The sequence below is a fragment of the Alligator mississippiensis genome, chromosome 11, assembly GCF_030867095.1.
Source record: "Alligator mississippiensis isolate rAllMis1 chromosome 11, rAllMis1, whole genome shotgun sequence".
In the NCBI taxonomy this organism is placed as follows: Eukaryota; Metazoa; Chordata; order Crocodylia; family Alligatoridae; genus Alligator; species Alligator mississippiensis.
Window position 1 is genome coordinate 73,813,453 of NC_081834.1, and position 12,451 is coordinate 73,825,903.

A 12,451-nucleotide genomic window follows, 5' to 3' on the forward strand; every position below is an offset into this window, starting at 1 on the left:
GTGACCTGTTAAATGATGCAGGGAAGTAATGCAGAGAGAATTAACTCAGGGAAGTAATGCAGTGCTGTACGTAGCGACTGATTCTCAACGATCAGTATCTTCTGGCCTTCTCTCCACATATTTCTGCATACAGAATGGCTCCTTTTCAAAAGCAGCCTGGCAGGAACACTGCTGACATCTCCACCAGGACGAGCTTTCCATTTCCATGCTTTCTCACTATGCAGCTGAACAGCACAAGGCAAAGCTACGTATTGCATGAAGAAGCTAACATTCCTTATTCCCACCGCAGTGCTATGAAAAGCTGAAGACTTGCTCCAAAGAGCAGTGGCTGCAACTTCTAGGCCTTTGCTAGCAACTGAATCGAGCAGGCTTGGTACATAAAATCTATGCTAAGCAATCTATTTTATTTGGCTGCAGCACAGGCAGATGTGATAAAAGCTGGTTATGTCTAAAATGCGTACTGCCCCCACCCATCTCAGTTCAGTCCTAAAATGCCTGTCTTGAAATGACCAAGTAGCAGCAAGTCAGTTGTGCTATAAACACAAAGCATGCAGGAACATTTCATGTCAAAGAATGCATGGTATGTATAATAAGAGAGAGGACCAAAACTCTCTTTACCCTGGGCAGCTCTCACCTGTAGCTCATACAACCTAGATGTTGCAGGTAACATGCATCTAAATTAATATAAATGACATGAGCACACACACACTTTACTATTCATTCCATCCAGGAAGAGCACACACACTAACTGCAGAAATGATTATTTGGTCTCTGGCAAGTCCCTTAGCCTCGCAAACCATGTCTATACTGCTTGCTTGCTGAGGCCAGCAAGCTCTGCTTGCTCCCTCCCAATCTGCATGCACTCAGGCCTGGCCAAGGGGCAGCACAGATGTCTTAAAGAGGTCTTGAGGCTCTGTCAAAAAGGGCTAATGACCTGCACTAAGGACCCTTCTAACCCACATGGCCAGCTTTGGGCATGCGCCGAGTGAGAGTGGATAGGTCTTGTTTCTTAGCTGCCAACCTAGGTTTAGTGCACAGCCATGGCATCTAGCTCAGTTCCATATCCGTAAAAGGGGGATGGGGGGGGGGGTTAAGGCTCTTCCTTGCCTCATTAAGTTTTCTGAAAATCACATTGCTTAGGGTGCTCAGCTGTGCCAGTAATGGTAACGGGCTGCTCCCAGGAGCACCACAAATGAAAAAGGGCCTCTCTGCTGGGTGATGTCTCTAGAAACAGGGTGTTTTCCTGGGGGGAAGAGGGACGCAGGAGTCTGCCATGTCACTCCAGCATCAACACCCACATTGATGCCATCACAAGCTCTGCTCCACCTTTAAACCCACCAACATTTCATGCCGACACTTTTCATATTGAACTTCCTGTTTATACAATAAGAAACAAAAGGTGTAGAACTGAGGGCAAGGAGTCTTAAATTTACAAGGTCTCGGGAGCATCCAGGAATTTTGGCTGGATTTGCAGAAGAGCTCAGGTGCCATTTAGGCACCTAACTAAAGGTGCAGTGAGATTTTCCAAATGGCTCAGCAAACTGCAGCTGGATTTTCCATACCCAACATGCAATTCTGCCATGAGCCAATATTTAAATGGGAGCTAAGCTAAAAGTCTGACCTTTCCTAAGAGAGCTAGGCACTCTAAGCCTTTGCATACATTTTACTACAGCTACTTCTATAGCCTCTTTAGTGCCAACACCTACACCTGCAACAAATATTAAGGACCCTCCAAGATTTACTCTGTCCTTTGTCAAGCAAACCTCTCATTGGTCTAACCTTCAGGTCATCTACCTAACATGGTGCCTAAAAGCATACACACAAACCGGCTCTCATTCATCAAAATGTTTTCTTCAGAAATGTTTTACTGATGAGCAGCTGTGTTCCTTTTCTCCTTAGTTGGTTCCTGTATGCAGATACAGAGCTGCAAGTGAAGCTGCATCCTTTTTACCCTTGACTTCGATGCATTCAAAGGAGAAAAGGGAAGCCTACACAGAACTGGGGGAGAGGAAAGCCAGGGAGATTCAACAGTGTAAAAGAGGAACAAGACACTGAAATGCATCATGCTTATTCTCACAATTTCAGCAGATGTTAATTATCTAGCAAATCAGATGATCTTCAGCCCCATCTGGAATAAAGTTGCCAGTGCACTGTGCCTGCAGGGTCACCTCCTTTACCCCATTCCCTCCAAGCACCCCCATTTCTTTGCCACTCTTCTCCAGTCCCATTTCACCAAGCCACTATTCTCTGCTCAGCCATCTTTGCTAAGGGAAGGAAATTCATAACAGAATTAATAGGATCATTTGTTTTTAAACTCTCCAAGTTATTTCCTCTTCTCTGTTTCCTGTTTTCTCTGTGCTCCAGGATCCTGTAAAAACAAGTCCTCACCATGTACACATCAGTGGCTCCACTGAAGTCAAGGGCACACGAGGAATTAGGACATTCGACTCCAAGATCTTTGGGCCAGAGAGTGTCCTAACGTCAGCCTTATACAAAACAATGCATGTTTTCGGGGCTCAATAATTAACTAATAAATGGCACTTGACCAACACTTCCTTTTCAAAATAGTGTTACAGGGAACAGATCTATAGTTTCTCAACAGGTTTTTTGACATGACAGTCCTTCAGTGCTTTATCTCCTCCTACTGATGAGAGGAGAAGGTGGATGAGCATAATATAATGAGACTGATTTAGCATATGTGAATGGAAGCAATGACTTCCTCATTTTTGATCCCAATGAAAACACTTGGGAACATCAGGCACGGGACGCTGTCCTGTCCGAACAGGCAGTCTCATTCGCCAAATGTTGAAAAGTGGTTAGATTAAAAAGTGAACCTGTAAAAGTGGCAACTCAAGGTTCATGTCAATGATATCTTGAACGGTTTTGCTTCAGCTTCTCAATTTACAGGGAAAAAAGATCACTTTTTAGTTTGTTGGAGGTGTTGTTATTCTTGTTATTTTATAGCTTTGATCCTGAAAAGCAATAAGCCAGCAAACTTCCACTTGAAGAAAGCAAACATCTTTGTAGCAGGACCCCAGCCCAACACACAGCGGCATGGTGCAGATCAGTATACATGCATGATAGTATACTTTGGTTGATAAAAACAATTGCCTTTTGAGTGCAGTCTGAGCACTCATGCAAATAAGTGAGAAAAACGCAGGTTGCATACCGGCACGTACACAAGGTAAATACCTAAATAAAGCAGCTGCAGTTGGTTAACAGAAGAGCAAGAGCCAAAATCATAAGCATGGCATTATTTAGCAAGGCTTGCCAGTAGACTAAACAGGATATGATGAACCAGGTGCTGTGATTTGACTCCACCGGGTGCCAATGGATTTACACCCATTTACAACAAGGCTGAATCTGACTCTGTACCTGCATTTGAGAGAGTCATTCTGAAAGTCCAGTTTGTAAATGCAGTCATATAACTTGCTTCTGTTGCTCTCTTATTTGCAAGGTTATGCCCTGGTTCAGGGAAGCTCTCTAAATGCACACAGTGCTTTAAGCAGGTGACAGGAGTCCCTGAAGTATTTGGGGCTGCTTACATGATAGAGTGCCGTCCTGAGCTGGAATCTAAGATGCACTGCTTCAATTCTTGATTGACAGAAGAAAATGGGGGGTTAAGTATAAAATGTAGCCAGGCCTTTTTAACCACAAAATCCACACTGTGAAAACAACAGGGGCATCCTACACAGCCCTTAGGAATCATCAACTATCTCTAATTTCCATTGATAAAACTTTCAGGAACCTTCCACTGGTTATAAATGGAAAGGTGAGTTAAATAATCCTTCCTTTCCTGCTGCCCACACATTTTTCAAACCATGAGATGGTCGCTTTTGCCTCTGAAAAAAGAATAGATAGGAAGGATTTTTAAAGACAGGCAATGATTTACAAAAAGACAAAGTGGAATCAATAAAAACTTGAGCCACTTCAGCTTATCCTTAAAAACATATTTGAGACCCTGACTTTACTTTGCCTCTAAATCTTTCTTGTGTGTGAAAGCTGAGCATGGGAACAATGAATGAGCCAGTCGGGACTGCTGAAAGACGGCCCTGAGTTACGTGTCTCTCTCACAAATACGAGTCCTCTCGGACTACGTCTTGTCTGACTACTTCCCCTTTTCCCCAGTTATGAAACTTTTTTTTGCTGAAGATACCGAGGAAGATTCTTTTCCTATTGATAAGTGCTGTACAGAGCATGTCTGTCCTTTTACAAGTTGAACCTGGTAGCTATAGGGATGAAAAATGTTAAATCCAAGCTGAAGATAGTAGGAGCTTATGAATGTTACATGAGTCTTCAGTGATCAGGTGCTTTAATGTCTTTTCTAGTCTTCTCTATCAATAGCCAAGGTATACAAAATCATCATGGAAATACAGGGTCAACTTTCCAGCAGGTGCATAGACAACCTGTGGCCTCAATCCAGCAGATATTTATACACGGGCTTAACTTTATTCACATGAATAGACGCACTGAAGCAAATGCTTATTATTTAATACTTGCATTACAGTAGGGGCTGGAAACATCAATGCCACACTGCACTAGGTGCTGTACAAGCAGTCATGGAAAGGCAGGTCCTTCCCCCAACAATTTACAAATCAAATATCAACTGGCAGACAACACACTAGCAAACAGAGGGAAATAGGGGAAATAATCCTCAGCATGAAAAGCAGAGGTGACAGAACACGAGCCGGCAGCCATGCTCATACCTTCGGTAGACACCGGGGAGATGGGAGTTTTATGGAGAGATCTGAGAACGCGGCTGTTTGAGTAAATAAAATTAACTTGACCGTACTTGCCTGCAAACGTTCGACCCGTGGCGACCATGTGGAGTCGGTCGGTCCCTTCAATTGTTGAAAGAAAAAAACAAGACTCTTCCCCAAGTACAAACCTAGAATAGCTGTACTGACGTTGGCAAAGTTACTCTAGGTTCAGAGCGGTGGGAGAGAGGAGAATCCCCCTGAGGAGTCTAATCCAGTGAATCCTATCCAAGTGCTTGTCCAAAGTTAAGACTACAGGACAGATCCATACATTTGCACTTCTCCAATGCACCGATGAAATTCACAGAGTCCTAAATGCTGGGGCAGGACAGGACCTCAAAGGACTATCGAGTCCGACTCCCTGCCTGGGCAGGAAAGAGCACTGGGGTCAGATGCCCCCAGCCAGATGCCTATCCAGCCTTGTCTTAAGAACCCCCAAGGTAGGGGAGAGCACCACCTCCCTTGGAAGCCCATTCCAAATTTTGGCGACCCTTACCGTGAAGAAGTTTTTCCTGATGTCCAGCCTAAATCTGCTCTGTCAGTTTGTGACCATTGCTCCTTGTTACCCCAAGAGGCACCCTGGGGAACAGAGCATCTCCAATCCCTTGCTGCCCCCCTAATGAATTTGTAGGCGGCCACAAGATCACCTCTCAGCCTTCTCTTGCAGAGGCTGAAGAGGTCCAGATACCTCATGAGTCTCTCCTCATAGGGCTTGGCCTGTAAGCCCCTAACCATATGAGCGGCCTCCTCTGGACCCTCTCGAGTCTACCAACATCCTTCTTGAAGCGCGGTGCCCAAAACTGGACGCAGTGCTCCTACTGGGGTCTGACCAATGCCACATAGAGGGGAAGTATCACCTCCTTGGATCTATTTGCCATGCATCTGCTGGTGTATGATAAAGTGCGGTTAGCTTTGCTGGTGATTTCATCACACTGATGACTCATGTTCATTTTGGAGTCCACTGTGACTCCAAGATCCCTTTCTACTTCTGTGCTGTTGAGAGGGTCACTTCGCAACCAGTACATCTGCTGGATATTTTTGCACCCTAGGTGCAGCACTCTGCATTTGTCCTTGTTGTACTGCATCCTATTGTGTAGTGCCCACTTATCCAACCTGTCCAGGTCTGCCTGCAATCGTTCCCTACCTCCGGAGTGTGCACTTCACCCCACAATTTAGTATTGTACGCAAACTTGGACAGAGTACACTTCACACCCACATCCAAGCCACTGATGAAGACATTGAAATGTACAGGTCCAAGGACCGCACCCTGCTGGATTCCACTGCCCACATCCTTCTACGTCGATAGCGACCCATCTACTACCACTCTCTGGGTGCGACCACTAAGCCAATTTGCCACCCACTGGACCATGTAAACATCTATGTCACAGCCTCTTCATTTATTTATGAGAATGGGATGAGACATCATATCAAAGGCCTTGCTAAATCCAAGAAAATGACATCCACCTCTACTCCTGTGTCTAAGCATTTTGTGAACCTGTCATAAAACGAAACCAGATTGGTCAGGCTTCATCTACCTGCTACAAACCCATGCTGCTTTCCCTGCTGCATTGATTTTCCCACTGGTCTCCCACAAATATGATCCTTCATAATCTTTTCAAAGACCTTTCCAAGGATGGAGGTGGCACATGTAATTTGTAGAAATTACAGGGCCAGATCTCAGCTCAGGTACACAGACATGCTAATGCAGGTCATGGAACTGTGCTGACTTGCAACTAGTAATTTAGCTAATACTATGGATTGCATTGTCCTTCTTAAGATTGCATCAGAATCCATTTAGATGCCAATTTCTGATTAAATACCTTTATATTACATTTCCTTTATTGTGCTCTTTGCTACTTGCATCTGAACTTGTATCATTTGTGAGCACACTAATCTTCAGCTACCCCTGCTTTCTAAATCCACAAGAAAGACTAGAACATTTACTGTTAAAGGCCATCTTGCACTTTTACAAATGGTCTTAAAACCTTACTTGAATGATCTTTCTTTGCAAGGCAATTGGTCATAAACAGATGCTCAGACTTTGTCTTCCCAGCAGATGACCTTTACTGCAGCATCACCATGGCCTGAAGTCTCATTATTGTAAATCTCAAATTAAGATTACTATAGGCCTGGAGAAAGTATGCAATATAAACCCCCTTGTTTACTACCCCGTGGTAAAACACACACCTTTTTTATTCAATTGCCATGATCACACACCAATTAGAGATATTTTCAAACCTTAAATAACTTCAGACATATAGCATCTCCTGTGTCTCTTAGTGGTCATGCCACTCAGATACTGGATTTTGACTCATTCTTTAGAGATGCAATTCTCCTATGAGTTGTGCTGGCATAAATCAAAGGGAATCTCATTGAAGCTAATGGAGCTACACTGGATTTAAAAACCAAACCAAACCCAGGAGTGACAAGAGAAGGTGGTCTTGGGGGTCACACTGATACCAAGACAAACCCAGAGTAATCCCACTGAGTTGTTTTTTTTCTGTACCACTGCTGACAGTGATACCATACCATAATTCACACTGCTTCTGGTGGCAATGGTGAGGATATGCAAGGTCCCTTGATTTCAGCAGGGATATTGCTTTAAGCAAGTTAAACGCAAAGCAAGACTTCTACTTATAATCAGGCTCATTAGAGCAAACATGTTGCAAAAGTGACTGGTGCTTTTGGGTGCCCAAATTCATATATCTTAAAGGGTCTGGATCTTCAGAAAAGTGCTCAAAAGATCAGGTCCTGGGAAAGAATCTCCAGTTGGTCACTCAAAATCAGTTGTTACACTTAAACAATCTTGACCTTACATTTTAGCATATCTGAACACCAAAGACACTGTCCAAGCCCTAACCTGGTTTAAACCCATCCTGCAGAAGTCATTGAGAATTCCCAGGTTGGGAAGGAGCCACAACAGGCCATTCATGTTTCCCATTAGGATGCTTACAGTGATAAGAAAAGCCAAGTCTAACCTGGCTTTAACACCACAGCAGCAGACGCACAATGTCACATAAGCAGAAAGTCAGTTGTCCAAAGAAGTCTTTGTTGAAATGGCATAACACAAATCCATCTTACCATGTATAAATGGGCCATGGGGATCTAAAGTACAACCCTTTCTTATTTATTAATGTCCTAATTATTACAAAATTACAGCTCAACATATACACATGCGTATATGCTCCTCACACACACACACACACACACACACTCCCCAATGACTGCCAGTTTTTTTTACTTACACTTACAGAGCCAAAACGACACCTCATGTAAAAGGGTGCAACTCTGAGCTACATCCCCTTCTGCCGTCTCTTGGTCTCTCAGTTGAAACTTTCCAGCAAAACACACCAAACCAGGCATTTACAAATGTTATTTTTGACTTTTGCCCTACTTTAGGACCCAAGTTCAGGCAAGTCCATAAACAAGAGCTCCCATCTGTCCTGATTCAGCAGAGCACTCAAGTGAGTTAAGCCAGTGCTCAAGTCTCATTGTGCTTAATTATATCCCTGAACTGCAGACTGAATATGGAAAAGAGAAACGGCATCATCTTTTTTAAACCCCTGCCACATAGGTTGGAGAAGCCACCAGGTGTAATACTGACCCTACTATACAGATTTCCCCCCCAAGCATTCTACTCTGTGTTCCCTAGACCAGCAGGTGCCTTAATCCCCTCCCAGTTACACCAGTGCACATTGTTAGTGACTCCCGTAAACCGTCCCTGATTTAGGCTTAAATTACTTAAGCTACACTTTAGGGCCTCACAATATGAAGGGTCTCTAAATAAGAAAAAGAAAACTGGCTCAATGTCAAGTTTTATAATAGGCAGTTGGTAGATAAAGGAGATATGGGAAAATGACTCTTAATATGGACATTTTCATCCTTATGTGACAAAAGTATATATACACTGGATTATTTTCATCGTATGCGGCCTCTTAAGATGGACATAGTTTAGGGCCTCAGCATGTCATAATCTGGCACTGCTCGTAAAGCAACTGGTGTGAAATGGGTCCCGGCAAGAGGAAATTCAGGCTCTAGATGCGTTTAACATGGCTTAACATACGTTAAACATGCGTTTAACATGGTTTAACATACCATCTTAATCTCATCCTTGGATGAACCTCTTTCAAGTCTGCACTGTTGAAAATAACCACTGGCACTTCTCCGACTGTTGTCATTTAATTAAATAACCTTTCACACTGAGCACACCCAAAAGCAAAAAGGCTCATTAATCTTTCTAGTGATTAAAAATGCCGCAAAAGGTTCAAACATTTACCTCTCCTTCCCAGCTGCTGAAACGGTTTTAGGAGGATTGGGGTTCATACCTCACATTCCCTGGAGCCAGAGATAGTGTACTTGCAGGGTCCAGATCCATTAATGGATACACCCATGGTTGGCTTGTAGTCCACATAATACTCCTGTAAAGGGGAGTTCATTTGCCTTTCAGACTCTCTGGCATTTTTTCTGCACCTCTTCATAAGAGAGTGCTGCTGGAGTTGTTTCACGCTGGCTGGGTGGCACCTCCACGACACGGAGATAACCAGCAAAATCATAGCCACTGAAAGAAAGAGGGCCACGCTCCCAGCAATGATTTTGTGAAAGGAAACACGTTCGTACTCCGGTTCCACTCCAGGTGCCGGCAGGTCCGGAGAAGGACTTGGCATAATGGAGGTTGGCTGATTACCTTCCAGTTTAGAAAGGGTAGGTTTGGGAATAAAAAGTGGCCTCTGGGGCATTTTAGGTGCCTGGTATGATCTTTCAGAGTACATTCACACAGATTTCCGGACAGAGAGATTTGTATTAGTGAAAGCCATGAATTGATGGTCTCCTGAGAGATGCTGGTGAGTTTGTCTGCTTCCAGGTTCAGCTTGTGCAGGTTGGGCAGGCGGTGGAACGTCCCGGGTTCTATTCACGTCTTGTCATTCCCCGATAAATCCAAGTTGTCCAAGGAGCTACAAGTCCACGTAACCCTGGGCTAGCAGACCGGATCCTATTCCACTGCAAATAAATGGATCTTAGGTTGAAGAGGCGTGGAAAGTGGACCAAGCTGATTTTAGAAAACTAGTTGTGCTCTAGATGGAGCTCTGTTAACTGCAGGAGGCCAGCAAAAGCATTGCGGGACAGACTCCGCACACGGTTGTAGCCCAAATCCAGAAAATCAAGGTTCCGGCAATCTTTAAAAACTTGGACTGGTCCCATTTTCAGCGAGTTGGACCACAAGTGCAAGAACAAGAGCTTGCGAAGGCCCTTAAACTGCTCCGACTGTAACACCTGCAGCTTGTTGTAAGAAAGGTCCAGGTTGCAGAGATTGGGGACCAGGTGAAATGCTTTGTTGTGCAGATGAGTAATTTTGTTGGAGTTTAGAATTAGTTCCTTCAGCCTTTGGATCCCCTGAAACGCATCTTCAGCCACGGACCTGATGTAATTATGGTCAAGATAAAGCCAGATGAGCTGATTCAGGCCCCAAAACTGATTTGATTTAAGCTTCTGGATGCTGTTGTAGCACAGCGATAAGCCTTGAGATCCTCCAGAAATATTCTGAGGGATATCTCTGAATGCGTGAGATTCACAGTACACAATTTTGCTATCACACCTGCAGTTCTTGGGGCAAGTGCGCTGAGCCGCAGTGAGCATACCAGACAGCACCGTAGGAAGTAGCACTAACACCACACTCATGCCTCTCAGCTGCTTCATTAAACGGAAAACTGCAATATTAAAAAGAAGACAAATGTGCATTGTAAAACTATTAAAATAAATCACATGGAGATTACTTATGTCAAGGGGTTTCTACTGGGGCATTGGAGGTCCAGTGGATTTGGAGACAACCTGTTTGTCCCTTCCTGCATTGTTTGCTATGTAAATGCCTGTTATCATTCCACTTCCTAGCCTGCCTCCCTGTCCCACCGCACCCACGTCACCACCACCACTGTGGTTATTCAATTACTTGTGTGTGATTTATGATCCCAAAGATGGGCTGAGAGCCTGTCTGCTCTTCCCTTGATCTCATGTACATACGCACACCACGTAGCAGATATATCCTTATCACTGGATGCTGAGGTTTTAACAATAAACGTATCTGTCAAGTCACTGTTCTGAACTCACTGCAGGGTTCGATTGGAAACTCAGCCCCTGCTTTGGTAGTTCAACAAGAAGTAAAATATTTCTTAATAAACCCAGCTGCTTGTAAATCTTTGCCAGCCTGCCCCCCCCCCCAAAAAAAAGAGTATAAAAAGGAGCTACAGTGATCAGCTGACATATAATAAAGTTTGACCTGCATTTGAAACATGCCTTTATTGCAAAATGTAAGGTTTTCATCTACTCTTTCTAACCAGCATTGAGGGATCTTTTTTCATGTGGAAAAACAAAAGAATGCACTGTAAACACACGTACACAAACACTATCATAAAGCATACATGTGTATTATCTATATTGTGTATCAGATGTAGGGGACCCCAATATCATGAGGATGCCTTCATTAATATACACAGCTCACAATTTAGTTTTGAAGGTCGCATTATATGTGCATTATATGGATGTAAACACATCTACTGATATTTGAATATCTATTATTTTGTACGTGTGTTATTTTGATGTACTGCATGTGCATACCTACATGTATGTGTGTATATATACACATGTACACACACATACACCTATATAGAAGTATGAGTATGTGTGTATATGTATGCACACACACTTTTATACCAATGTTGTGTGACCCTGGTGGCAGCACTACCCGCAGCCATGTCCAAGTTCTTGGGATCCTGGGGTGCCAATAGGTCTCGGTCTACTCCCACTCTGTCTACAGGCTGGGAGCACCACTCACTGGAGTGCTCTCCTGCGGTGCTCCCCGCACCAGACCACACACTAAGTAACTATTTACAATAATGTATTATTTACAGTAACAACTTAGAGATTGACAAATAATAACTGAGAGACTGACAAATTTGACATCCCATAAATAACAAACTAATGTTCATTATTGAGACATTGTAGCTATATTACTTGTGCAAGCTATTGAGCTATTAACTTGTGTGAGCTATTGAGCTAGTAATGATAGCTCACTATAGAGCTGTTTTCAATAAGCTCAATAATGATCTATACCAGCAGATAAAGCAAATACTCATCATCTAACAAAAGTGATTATGTTATCAACCTTACCACTCAGACAACTTATAACAGGTATGTATATATGCTTAGTCACAAAATCCCTCTGCTTGCAGCAAAGTAGCCCACTGTGCAGTGGTTGCAGTGGAGCCCCGGGGAGCGGTGCTCGCTCTGCCTCACAAGAGGGGCGGCGATGCCGTCATCTGGACAGAAGATGGGGGGCTTGTCAGGAGGGTGGCTGCTCCGGAGGCCAGAGATTATTCCCTTGTCCAGTCTTTCCTGGGCACTTGCAATCACTCACACAGATCCCCAGACACTTCCCAAGGCAGCTCTCCTGTGGTTGACACCTGGATCACCTCTCTCAGCTGTAGGTTATTGAGCTCTCTGCTGGAGCTCCCGCACAGCTGCTTTCTGCAGCTCTCCCAGAAAACCTCCTCTAGCAACCCCTGTCCCTCCTTCCCTCCAGGGACTCCCTGCGCTCTGGGATCTTAAAGTGGGGAGGGGAACCCATTTGCACAACCCCTGCTCCTTCAGTAAAGGCAATCCTGGGTACTCAGTAGCTGGTGGCTCCTCTGCCCGCAGTAGCA

General features: G+C 44.0%; 1 pseudogene; it reads right to left on the minus strand.

Annotated features, from left to right (window-relative positions):
- Nucleotides 1-7,863: 7,863 nt before the first annotated feature.
- The window catches only part of LOC132244246 (leucine-rich repeat transmembrane neuronal protein 4-like), a 99,124-nt pseudogene continuing 94,536 nt past the window's right edge, over nucleotides 7,864-12,451 (minus strand).